Source organism: Leopardus geoffroyi, chromosome A2 (genome assembly GCF_018350155.1).
Source record: "Leopardus geoffroyi isolate Oge1 chromosome A2, O.geoffroyi_Oge1_pat1.0, whole genome shotgun sequence".
In the NCBI taxonomy this organism is placed as follows: Eukaryota; Metazoa; Chordata; class Mammalia; order Carnivora; family Felidae; genus Leopardus; species Leopardus geoffroyi.
Window position 1 is genome coordinate 21,565,599 of NC_059331.1, and position 12,210 is coordinate 21,577,808.

The 12,210-nt window shown below is 40.8% G+C and overlaps 1 protein-coding gene across 12 annotated transcripts in view; it reads right to left on the reverse strand.

Annotated features, from left to right (window-relative positions):
- The window catches only part of SFMBT1 (Scm like with four mbt domains 1), a 131,548-nt gene that overhangs the window by 95,813 nt on the left and 23,525 nt on the right, over positions 1–12,210 (reverse strand). The gene's annotated exons all lie outside the window — the stretch shown is intronic.

The following is a 12,210-nucleotide window of genomic DNA, read 5'->3' on the forward strand; positions in this document are numbered from 1 at the left end:
GGTGCCTCTATTCCCACCTTTTTAGAAGTTTATTTATTTCTTTTAGTAAGCTCTACACCCAATGTGGGGTTCAAACCCAGAGATCAAGAGTCACATTGCTTCTCCGATGGAGCCACTCAGGCGTCCCTACAGCAAGGTTCTTAAGCTGGAGTCCTAGGGTCTACAAAGAGAACTCAGGGGTCCGAGAATATGAACAAGAGGAAGCTGTGACACCTGTTTTCATTAACCTCCAACTAAAGTTAAGATTGCCCTTTTCATTAACCTCCAACTAAAGTTAAGATTGCCCTCGGGGCACCAAAGATTGCCTTCAAACATGAGTGTAGGCAACAAATCACAGCAACATTCACAGTAACTGTAACTCTGTCACCACTGAAAGAACAGATATTTTCATATCATGTTACAGGTGTTACAGATCTATGTAACTAACTGCCTTTGTGATCCTATATATTTCATTTGTTTAAAACCTGAGAACAGGTCTACACACTTCACTAGCTTACCAAAGGGGTTCATGAATATCAAAAAGCTTAAGAACCCTTGGTTTTGAACAACAAAGTTGATAACTGATGAGAATTTGAGAGAATACAGGAAAAAAAGTTTGGTGCCGGATAATATAATCCTCCATTCTGTGAGTAAATTTGGCTTTTAAACACAACATGAGTTTCATTCAACAAATATTTTCTGGTTTCTATATTGTGCTCTATTGTGTAGCCACTATAGACATAAACATTATCCCTTTGCTTCAACTAGTGGAAGAGAAAACAGAAGCAAGTAACAAGGTAGAATAACTTAAATACTAAGAGAAGGACAATAGAAACCTTTGAGCTCAAACAATGGATTCTCTCATTGTGGTTAAGCAAACAAGCAGGGCACATCTGGGAAAGGGAGAAGAATCAGAAAACTATTCTAGCTCTCAGTTGCTCCTACAGCCTGGAGTGCAGGGGGAGAAGGCAAAGGGAGACAGATATCAAGAGGCAGCAGCTAGGCAGTGAATGCACACTGCTTCCTGTCTGTCCAGCCAGGGGAAAACAGCTCATGGGTCCTGATTCAACCCTGTGTTGAGCTGGGCTGGTAGGCCCTTTCTATTCCTTTTTATTTATTTATTTATTTATTTATTTTTTTTTTTTTTTTTTTTTTTTAGTGTTTATTTATTTTTGAGAGAGAGAGAGGGAGAGACGGAGTATGAGCAGAGGAGTGGCATAGAGAGAGGGAGACACAGAATCCAAAGCAGGCTCCAGGCTCTGAGCCGTCAGCACAGAGCCCGATGCGGGGCTCAACCTCACGAACCGTGAGATCATGACCTGAGCCACCCAGGCGCCCCTGGCCCTTTCTATTCCTAAGATGCTTTAGGGAAAGGAAATTATACAGGAATTTGCTTAATTTTCTTTACACAAAGTAAATAGGAAAAATACACATGGGGGCACATGGAGCCATGTTTCAAAGTAAGGTGACATTCCCTTAATTTGTCAAACAAAATATAGTATGTCTGCCTAATGACATTTTATTTATAGCATAGTATTTGTTTTACAGTAGCTGACTCTGAAAGTGGCAAAAGGGCCTCTGTCAATATATATAGAACCTAACTCATAAAACAAGATGTTTAAATACAGAATGTGCTCAAAGTTTCCCCTACTGAAATTTAATCCCGTAATATTTTCTATATCCTATCAACAAAGGACACCAAGTAAAAGATAAAACTATCCTAGGCAAAGACCACTAACCTTATAACATCTATTTCATATCTTTAGAACTGTCTCCCAGTATTTACCAACACAATTAGAAACCAACATGTTTACAAGGTTTTTTTTTAATGTTTATGTATTTTTGAGAGAGAGAGAGAGAGCGCACAAGCAGGGGAGGGACAGAGAGAAAGAGAGGGAGACACAGAATCTGAAGCAGGCTCCAGGGTCTGAGCTGTCAGCACACAGCCTGATGCAGGGCTCAAGCTTGTGAACCGCAAGATCATGACCTGAGCTGAGCCAAAGTCGGACGCTTAACCAAGTGAGCCACCCAGGTGCCCCTGTTTACAATGTTTTCTTGACCATTCTCACAATTTACCTGTGACCACTACTGAGCATCTCCTTTGTTCCTGGCACTACCCCAGGGATAGCCAAGCAAGTTACAAAGCTCAGTCTTGTCCTGCCCTAAAGGATTTTACAATTAGGGACAGAACCACTGGGAGAATCTTTGAAATGCAAGGCATTAGAAAAAGCTGCACAGAGAAAAGAGCATTAACTGTGAGCCAAGATAGCTGCAAACAGCTTATCAAAATCAAAGCATGAGCTTCACCTTGAAGGATGGAAAAAACCTTGGAAAGCCAGAGGAAAGGGTAGAAGACATTCCCAACAGAGCAAGCAGCATGCAAAAGCCAGAAAAGTAACATGAGGCTGGCATCAGCTGGCAGGGGTGGGAGGCGTGGGGTGGGGGGGTATATGCTTGCATGTAAGGTGGCGGGAGAAATCAGTCTCCTGGTACACAGAATAACAAGGCCACAAAGAAGAGTGTATGTAACATGCGAAAGCTGTATACTCCAAAAAGGTACTGACGAGGAAGGACTTGAGGAGTACCACATTTTAATCTGTCACCTGACGTACACACAATTATAGGACACTTAGGACTAGAGGCAGACCAGCAGGAAGGTACTGACTAGCCCAGGAATGAGCTCTTGGCGCAGAGAAGCAGGCCTCAGAATGGCAAGGAAAAGACAGCCTGAGAGACATTTCAAAGTAGGAGATAAGAGAAAAATCAAAGAGGATTCCCAGCCGTATCACGGCAAAGGCCAAACAGCGAAGAAGAACTGAGATTTGGGAGTGGGGCAAGGGCAAGGACTCTGGTGCGCTCCACTGGGACACTATCCAGATGAAGCATCCCAGAAGCAGTTGAAAGCCAGGCTGACGGCAGGAGACAGAGTGTGAGGCTGAGCTGCAGGTGGACGAGTCCATCAGCACAGCACAGGTGGCTGGATATCAAAATCTCCAGGAGTGACCACAGAATGAAGAAAAGGAGGTGAAATAAGGGCAGAGAGGGGTGAGAAATTAACACTTTGTCAGCCACTGCATGACTCACTTTGTATACACTACACAGAGAAACCAAGAGGTAAGAAGAAAACTTCTTGTCCCCAAGAGTGAGCCACCGACAAAGCCAAGTAGAAGGAAGTTCAAGGGAGAACGAAGACTGAGGAAAGGGCGCTAGTCTTGCCAAAGTGAAGACCACTGGCAACCTCCCCTCCAGGAGGCTCTCCGAGGGCTGCCACAGGCAGAGGCTGTGACGCGGGTGGCTGAGGAGAGAGTGGGTAAATACAAAGTGAATTCAATGAAGGGCAGGTAAGTGTAAATTCAGATATCTGGGCAGCAAGTGAACAAGACTTAATTGCCACTGAAAAAGGACAGCATGCTGTGCAGTTCTCACAATGCTTTGTTTATCTTAGTGACCAGGAAAACACTGACCAATAAGTGCAAAGGTCAAGAGTTAGGGCCCACACTTCTTATTATTCGAGGTGCTCAAACTAAAGGAAAGTGACAAGCACATTTTCATTTTTGCAAGTTCAAGCCCATGACCGACAAATAGAGTTCAGCTATCAATATAATAAATTAACATATACTGATTAGAACATATTCCACCTGCTTTACTGTTGGAAAACAGTCTCTCAAAATGGAGTGCTGGGGTGCCTGGGTGGCTCAGTCGGTTAAGCGTCCACTTTGGCTCAAGTCATGATCTCACGGTTCATGAGTTCAAGTCCCACATCAGGCTCTGTGCTGGCAGCTCAGAGCCTGGAGTCTGCTTCTGATTCTGTGTCTCCCTCTCTCTCTGCCCCTCCCCCACTCACACTCTGTCTCTCTCTGTCTCTCAAAAATAAATAAGTGTGAAAAAAAAATTTTTTTTAAACGGAGTGCTAAAGAGACTAATACAAAAACAGAGACTGTTATGCTATTAAGAAATTAAATATTTTATACTAACTTTCCCAAAACTGAAATCATGTTATTATAAATAAAACATCCAAAAGACTAATCAAAATCATCTAGAAACTTGCTGGGATGCCTGGCTGGTTCAGTCGGTGGAGCATGCAACTCTTGATCTCGGGATTGTAAATTTGAGCCCCATGTTGAGTATAGAGACTACTTAAAAATAAAATATTAAAAAAAAAAATCTAGAAACTTGCTCTAGGATTTGATTATAATGTTAGCAAAAACACCCACCAGTTCGATGGAAAATCTTTCTCCATCTGCTCTCAGTACGGAGCCTTAAGTGGATATAGTCTGACCCATTCACAAAAAGTGCTAAGTTATAACTCATGCGTTAGTGTGTACTCAAAATAATAAATTCATTTCTTCAATCCTTTACCTACAGAGTAAATCCTTCTAACAGAGGGAATCATAAGTAACAGTTAAACCAAGAATGGGCAGAATATGGCATCATGAGTACAACTCTCGATGACATTCGTGGCTGAGTTGTTCAGAGCCGACCAGAGGCAAGCATTCTGCTAAGTTCACCTTTCTATCCAGCACTGTTCCAAAATTTCATAATACTGAACACAATGCAAGAACTATGCCACCAGATAAACAAATTCCAGATAACAGATTCCTTGCAGATTCTGGAGTTAACTGAAACTGTAACAGACATTCACTATCCTTAATGAGTCATGAACTCAGGATGCAAACCTCATCGGTTACAAAACATGATCTGATACCATCTTACCTTACATAAAAGAAGAGATGTTTTCTTAAAGACGTGTTAACGATTTTCAACAAAAGAATGGGTAAAAAATGATGAACTGATGACCATTTCCCCGCTGCCTTTTATCAGAAACATTTTTACAAATTTCTGTTGCAAAAAAATACATTTTGGGGCGCCTGGGTGGCTCAGTCAGTTAAGCATCCGACTTCAGCTCAGGTCACGATCTCACGGTCTGTGAGTTTGAGCCCCGTGTCGGGCTCTGGGCTGCTGGCTCAGAGCCTGGAGCCTGCTTCTGATTCTGTGTCTCCTTCTCTCTCTGCCCCTCCCCCATTCATGCTCTGTCTCTGTCTCAAAAATAAATAAAAATGTTAAAAAAAATTACAAAAAAAAACAAAAAAATACATTTTATTTTAGAATATAATCATGACTTCTAAAAATCTTCTGTGAAGAATGAATGACTTGTACCTTGAAACAGAAGACTCTCAAATTGACAAAAAAACAGCGTGACTCCTAAGAATGAACAGCGATTTAAAATTGCATCATTTTTGTCATATACTAGGAAATGCTCATAACTAAGTACAGGTATATTACTGTGTTTACTTTGGGGTTTTTTTTTGTTTTTGTTTTTGTTTTTTTGCCAAAATGTTCTCATAATGTTGTTATTATTAGAATAATCAGTTAATTAGTATCTTTATTTCACAAAGGAACGTGGCTTATTTATGAAGGATTATTTTCTGTAAAAACTGTCTTGAGGTGAAGGAGGAAGACAGCTGAGCTGACACCTTATGACACCTATCATAAGGCATTATGCTATATGATACCTCATCCATTCCACCACCTTTGCAATATTCCTATTTTATTTTCTTAAAATTTTTTAATGTTTATTTATTTTTGAGGGAGGGAAGGGAGAGGGGTAGAGAGAGAGGGAGGGAGAGAAAACGAACGAGCGGGGGAGAGGCAGAGAGAGAGGGACACACAGAATCTGAAGCAGGCTCCAGGCTCTGAGCTGTCAGCACAGAGCCCGACACGGGGCTCAAACTCATGGACAGCGAGATCATGACCTGAGCCGAAGTCGGATGCTTAACCGACTCAGCTAACCAGGCACCCCTGAAATATTCCCATTTTAAAGGTAAGGAGTTGAGGCTTAAAGAAGTTTTTAACTTGCCCAAGGCTACACAACCAGTAAGTGACAGCCAAAACCAAAACCTAAGTTTGTTCTCCACATACGAGGCTACAACTCAAAAATCATAATCTTTACACTTAAACTTTTTCCAAATGGATTTCCTCACCTTCTATCATTTCCTCTTAGATATTTTACTGCACATTCTAAAGCCCCAATTCAGGAAAGAATACAGACCACTTTGCAGAAAGATTTTAGAACCACATTACCCAATGAATCATTTAACAATAAATAAAAAAAAACCATCTAAGAGTTGTCACGGGCAACAGGTATTCCTTGGTAAAAAGTTCTGAAGAAAAACAGCACACTAGTCCTACCTTGTAACTGTACAGCCATTTACAACATTCTTTATTTGCAAATCACAAAATCAGATGTCCTAGGCCTGACAGGGGTGTCCTAGGCTCTCTTGGGACTGGACTCTTGAGAGCAGACAGGCCTTCACTGAGTGTCGATGGAGTGAATAAATCAACAGACACAGCTGGCATCAACTTCAATACAGCAGAGAGAAAGCATGAAGTGGGAGGGCCCCCAAAACGAAAACGTAACACAACCTCATCTTGGGGGGCCTGGCTGGCTCACCTCATACAGCGTGAGACTCCTGATTTTGGGGTGGGGAGTTCCAGCCCCACACTGGGTATGGAGTTTACTTAAAAAAAAAAAAAATTTTTTTTAAATAAAGCAACCTCACCTCAATAATCATTTAAAATGCCAAAATCATCTTGGAGTCATATAAAAACCAAGAGACCTCCATCTACTCATTTTCTAGTCAATTGTTAACTACTGGCATGTCTAATGACTGTGTAATGATATCTCACTGTGTTTTTTCTTCTTTGTGCGCAATCTGTTTTTTTTTTTCTTTGCATTTCACTGTGTTTTAATATCTATTCCCTCAATTAAAGCCACAAGTATGGCTGTAAACAAAAAGAGAAAGACAGACAGACAGGCAGAAACAAATATCAGCAAAGATATAGAGAAACTACAACTCTCACATATTGCTAGTGGGAATGTAAAATGACACAGCCACCTTAGAAAAAGTCTGGCAATTTCTAAAAAAGTTATGACTCGGCAATTCTACTCCTAGATACCTATCCAAGAAAATATTACACACAAAACTTGTACATAACAGCATTATTTATAACACCAAAAAGTGGAAACAACCAGAATGTCTATCAATTGATGAACGGACAAATAAAATATATCCATACAGAATATTGTCTAGCAATAAAAAGAGATAAAACACTGATACATGCTACAACATGGATGGACCTCAAAAACTTCATGCTAAATTAAAGAAGCCAATCACAAAAATTCATGCCTATCATTTATACAAAATGTCAAGAATAGGCAAATCTAGGTGCACCTGGGTGGCACAGTCGGTGAAACTTCCGACTTCGGCTCAGGTCATGATGTCACAGTCTGTGAGTTCAAGCCCTACGTCAGGCTCTGTGCTGACAGCTCAGAGCCTGGAGCGTGCTTCAGATTCTGTGTTCCTTCCCTCTCTGCCCTCCTCCCACTTGTGCTCTGTCTCTCTCAGTCTCTCAAAAATAAACAAATGTAAAAAAAAAAAAAAAAGAATAGGCAAATCTAAAGAGACAAAAAGTAGAGATCGCCTCGGGCTGAGGAAGGAGGGGGACAGGGACAGGAGGTAACCACTAATGTGTACAAAGTTTCTTTCTGGAATAATGAAAATGTTGTAAAATTAGATTACGATGATAGTGGCACACCGTAAATATACGAAAAACCAATGAATTGTGTAAGCAGGTGAACTTTATGATATGTAAATCATATCTCAATAAAACTATTTTTAAAATAAGAGAAAAAATAAAGTCTACAATTGTCTTTTAATTTTCTGCCTCAGATGGTAAGGTATGCAGTAGGGAAGATTTATTTCATCAAAACCAATATAAGTTTTTCTCTTAGACTACTGTCTTTTTTAGTATCATACTTTAGCAGCAAAAGAAAATTTAGAGCATTCTAAGATACAGAACATAGTCATTAATAAATTAAAGGACAATGGAAGAGGGGCGCCTGGGTGGCTCAGTCGGTTAAGCATCTGACTTGAGCTCAGGTCATGATCTCACAGTCCGTGAGTTCCAGCCCCGTGTGGGGCTCTGTGCTGATAGCTCAGAGCCCGGAGCCTGCTTCAGATTCTGTGTCTCCCTTTCTCTCTGCCCCTCCCCTGCTCATGCTCTGTCTCTCTCTGTCTCAAAAATAAATAAAAACATTAAAAAAAATTTTTTTTAAAGGACAATGGAAGAAAAAGTACTAGAACTTTTTTTTACGCTTAGTAATTTAGAATTTACTTTTGTAAAAGCAAGTTGACAAATATTAAAATGTTAGCTGACTCAGTGCATTTCTGTTCATTCAAAGATCAAACTCAGTTACTGCTTTTCTACAACTAGCCACAGGAGTTACAAGGGCACTCTTAAACTTGCAATGTAAACTGAGAAAAATCTGCTTAAAACATAATGCCAAGAGGTGCACCTGGGTGCCTTAGTCAGTTAAGCATCTGACTCCTGATTTCAGCTCAGGTCACGATCTCACACTTTGTGAGATCAAGCCCTGCACTGAGCTCTGCAGTGCAGAGTCTGCTTGCTATTCTCTCTCTTCCTCTCTCTCTGAGCCACCCCCCCAGCTCCCTCCCCTACACATACACACACATACACACACACACACACACACACACACACACACACACACACGCCTGTTCTCTCTCCCTCTCTCAAAATAAATAAACTTTTTAAAAAATGATTTAAAAAAACAATGCCAAGAAGAAGAAAATATAAAATCCAAGTGTTTTATGCCTAAATTCATTACAATGCCTCTAAAATAACAAAACATTAATGTGGGATTATCTGTAAATGGGGGTACATTATATTACTATCTCTTCATTTGTGTATGTTTAAAATGTCCCATAATAGGAGCACGTGGGTGGCTCAGTCAACTAAGCAGCCGACTTTAGCTCAGGTCATCTCATGGTTCATGGGTTCAAGCCCCACATTGGGCTCCGCACTGACAGTGCAGAGCCTGCTTGGGATTCTTTCTCTCCCTCCTTCTCTACCCCCTCCCCCATTCGCTCTCTTTCTCTCTCAAAATAAATGAATAAACTTAAAAAGCATAAAATGAAATAAAATGTCCCATAATAAAAAAAAGTCCCAAAATAAAAAGTTAAATAAATAAAAGCAAATGCCTCTAAGAAGTCAAAAGTAAGTGTCTCCGGGTCACAGATATTTTCCTGGCTCAAGTGCACTCTCTTGCCACTTGGAGATTTAATTTAAATGAATTGATGACAGGTTCTAAAGATGTTTTCATAAGACATCAACTCTTTGGGAACACATGAGGACACAGGAAAGCAGGACTGCCCTGCCACCTGCTCTGGGTCACAGCCTCCCAGCCCCCGCATTGTCAGCCCAGCACCTTCCTACAGAGTCTCCAATAACCACGGTTCCAAACCAGACCAACTTCAGGGTAGGAATAAAACCATTTGAAGGGAGAAAGTAGGGGAAGCATGCAGAAGAAGAAAATAAGTGATTTTTGTTTAAATTCAAATAGAACATTTTTCTCACAGAATTTTGATGAGGTAATACTTCTAACATGGTGTTTCAAATTCAGAAAAGGACATTCAGAAGACTAAACAGGCAAACACACCAGAGGCCAGAGGCCCTCCCACCCCTCAGTACAGTCGTTCCTCGCAAGGATTCCATCTCTATAGCATTCAATAAAATGCTACGGCTGTCAGTAGAGACGCAAATATTAAGCCTTCATTTATTTGGTGACCCAAAGGACACAAGAATCTAAGCTGCTCTGCCAGTTAATTTTTTTGCTATAGAAATTATTCTGGTGTGCGGGAAAATAAAAATAACAGAAGCATATTTTCAGTTTGTTTGGATGAAGAAAATAATTTTTAAATCCTATTACAAAGTTAGGGACTGAACTAGATACAATTTTAAGAAATCGATTACATGCTTACAAGTGAATCCATGAACATAATGAGACAGATCCAAACCAGCACATGAAAGATTCATTAATTTATGTTTACAAGTAGCACAGGATCATCCTTAAATAAAAGTAATCAGCATTACAGAAATCGAAAATAATCTGATGAATGAAATAAGCTGGTACTTGAACATAAATTATTTAACTCATCAAAAAAAACATGATAAATTATGCTCTGAAGAGACCTTTTTAACATTAATAGGCCTCAGAATTTCAGTTTTTAAGGAGAAAAAAGGATGTGAATTTCATAAAAAAAACAAAATCATGGTAGAGTTCCAAATCTATAAATATAACCATTGCACAGGATTTCATTTTGTTGGGGGGCGGGGGGGGGGGAGGAGTTAGTTCCTTGATCTACCAATGACAAACTTCACATCTAAGAAACATACACTCAACCTAAATCCCTGGGCCAGTCTTAATTGGGGCCTAGGGTAGTGAGGAAAAGGGCAAAGGGAACAGGGGTCCCACCAATTCCTAACATTTCCACTATTTTCTCCCTCCACATCATGAGAGATTAAAAATGCTATCATCTAGGGATGCCTGGGTAGCTCAGTTGGTTAAAAACATCTGACTCTTGATCTCGGCTCAGGTCATGATCTCAGAGTTCGTGGGTTCAAGCCCCACGTAGAGCTCTGCACTAACAGTGCGGAGCTTGCTTGAGATCCTCTCTCTCCCTCTCTCTCTACCCCTCCCCTGCTCACTTGCTCATTCTCTCTCAAAAATAAACTTTAAGAAATGCTATCATCCTAATAAAAATAAGCTTATTATTGATAGATCAATGTCATAAATATTGATGAGTACTGAACATGAATATGGTTAGCAATCAAATATATTTAGACTTTGTTGCCTTTGTTATAAAGTCAGAAGAGAAAGGAAGGGAGAAGAGCAACAAAATGCTGGCGATTGGTCTTGGGGGATGGGGAGCGAGGGACAATTTCGGCAGCAGAGAAAGGAGCACTTGGTCAGAGGTACCATAAATACAAGCCTGTCACATCCTAGGCCTGTAAATGACAGCAAGACTCTGAGTAACCAGTCTGTAATCAGATTAGGAGAGGCCAGTATGATCCTTTAGGTGACAGAGATCTAATCTGGGACACAACTGGGCCTAAATACAGATTTACTGTATTTACTGAACTCACGGAAATGAGCACTTAATCATGCTAAGAGATCATGGCCACAGTAAAGATATGTTTCCTGTTGTGTTCCATTTCTAGAAGCTGAGTTCAGTTTTGTGGTTCAACACATGGATGTGACTAGGCTAAGCTGGGATTTGATTCTTAGCTTTCTATGTTTCACTCATGATCTCAAATCTTACCCTGTGCTATTAATTTGGCATCACAGCCCAAACTACTCAGTTTAGTTTGTCCTACAGCTAAGTTTATCTCCCCAAATGAATTAAATAAATACCCCCTGTGCTGGACAGTTTGTGCCAGTACTTAGCCCCAAGCCTACGCTTCTAGACTGTGTCCGAATCAGTGGGCCTGAAATCTACATTTCCAGGCCCTTATAGCTGGGTTCCCCCATGAGGCTCTGCCAGCAGCCCCAAGAGGAGGACAGGTTCCTACTTGGTGATAGTGAACTCCAGCAGCAGCAAATCAAAATGGGGGTGTGTGGGCTCTAAGTAATACCACATTCCCCATTTGCTCCTCCAGCCCTTCTATCTAATTCCTAGAGATATACCCCTTTTTGACTGAAGCACCTGGAGTGGTTTCCAACTAGACACTGACTGACAGTCCACTAAATTCAGAATTTATATAATTCACAGACCAGGGTGAACCTATGCTATTTCTGTGCTAAGAAATATTCATTCGTTCATCCACTCATTCAACAAATTTTTACTGCACACCTACCATATGCCAGACCCTGTTATAGGTGCTAGACACACAGGAGTAAACGACACAGACAAAAATCCCTGTCCTCAAAGAGCTTACATTCTAGTGGAAGGGAGAGATAATACACAAAACATAAATACAACACACAGTGTTAGATAATCAATGCTTAGGAGAAAAAAAAAAAGTAAACTAAGCAGGGCAGGGATATGAAGCGGAGGAGGGCTGAAATTTTAGATACACAGGTCACGGAGGTGATTTTTGGGAAAAGAGCTCAAGGAAGTGAGGGAGCCAGTCGTGCACATATCTACAGGAAGAGCATTCCAGGCAGAGGAACAACACGTGCAAAGGCCCTAAGAAGGGAGCCTTCTTGCCTGCTAGAGAAAAGCAGGAGTCCTACGTGGCCAGAACAGATAAAGGGAGGAAGTCTGAGAGGTGGGGGGGTAGGCCACGAAGCCTTGTAGGATACAATAAAGACATTAGCTATAGTAGTAGATTCTGAGCAGAGAAGTGACATCACATGACTTAGCTATC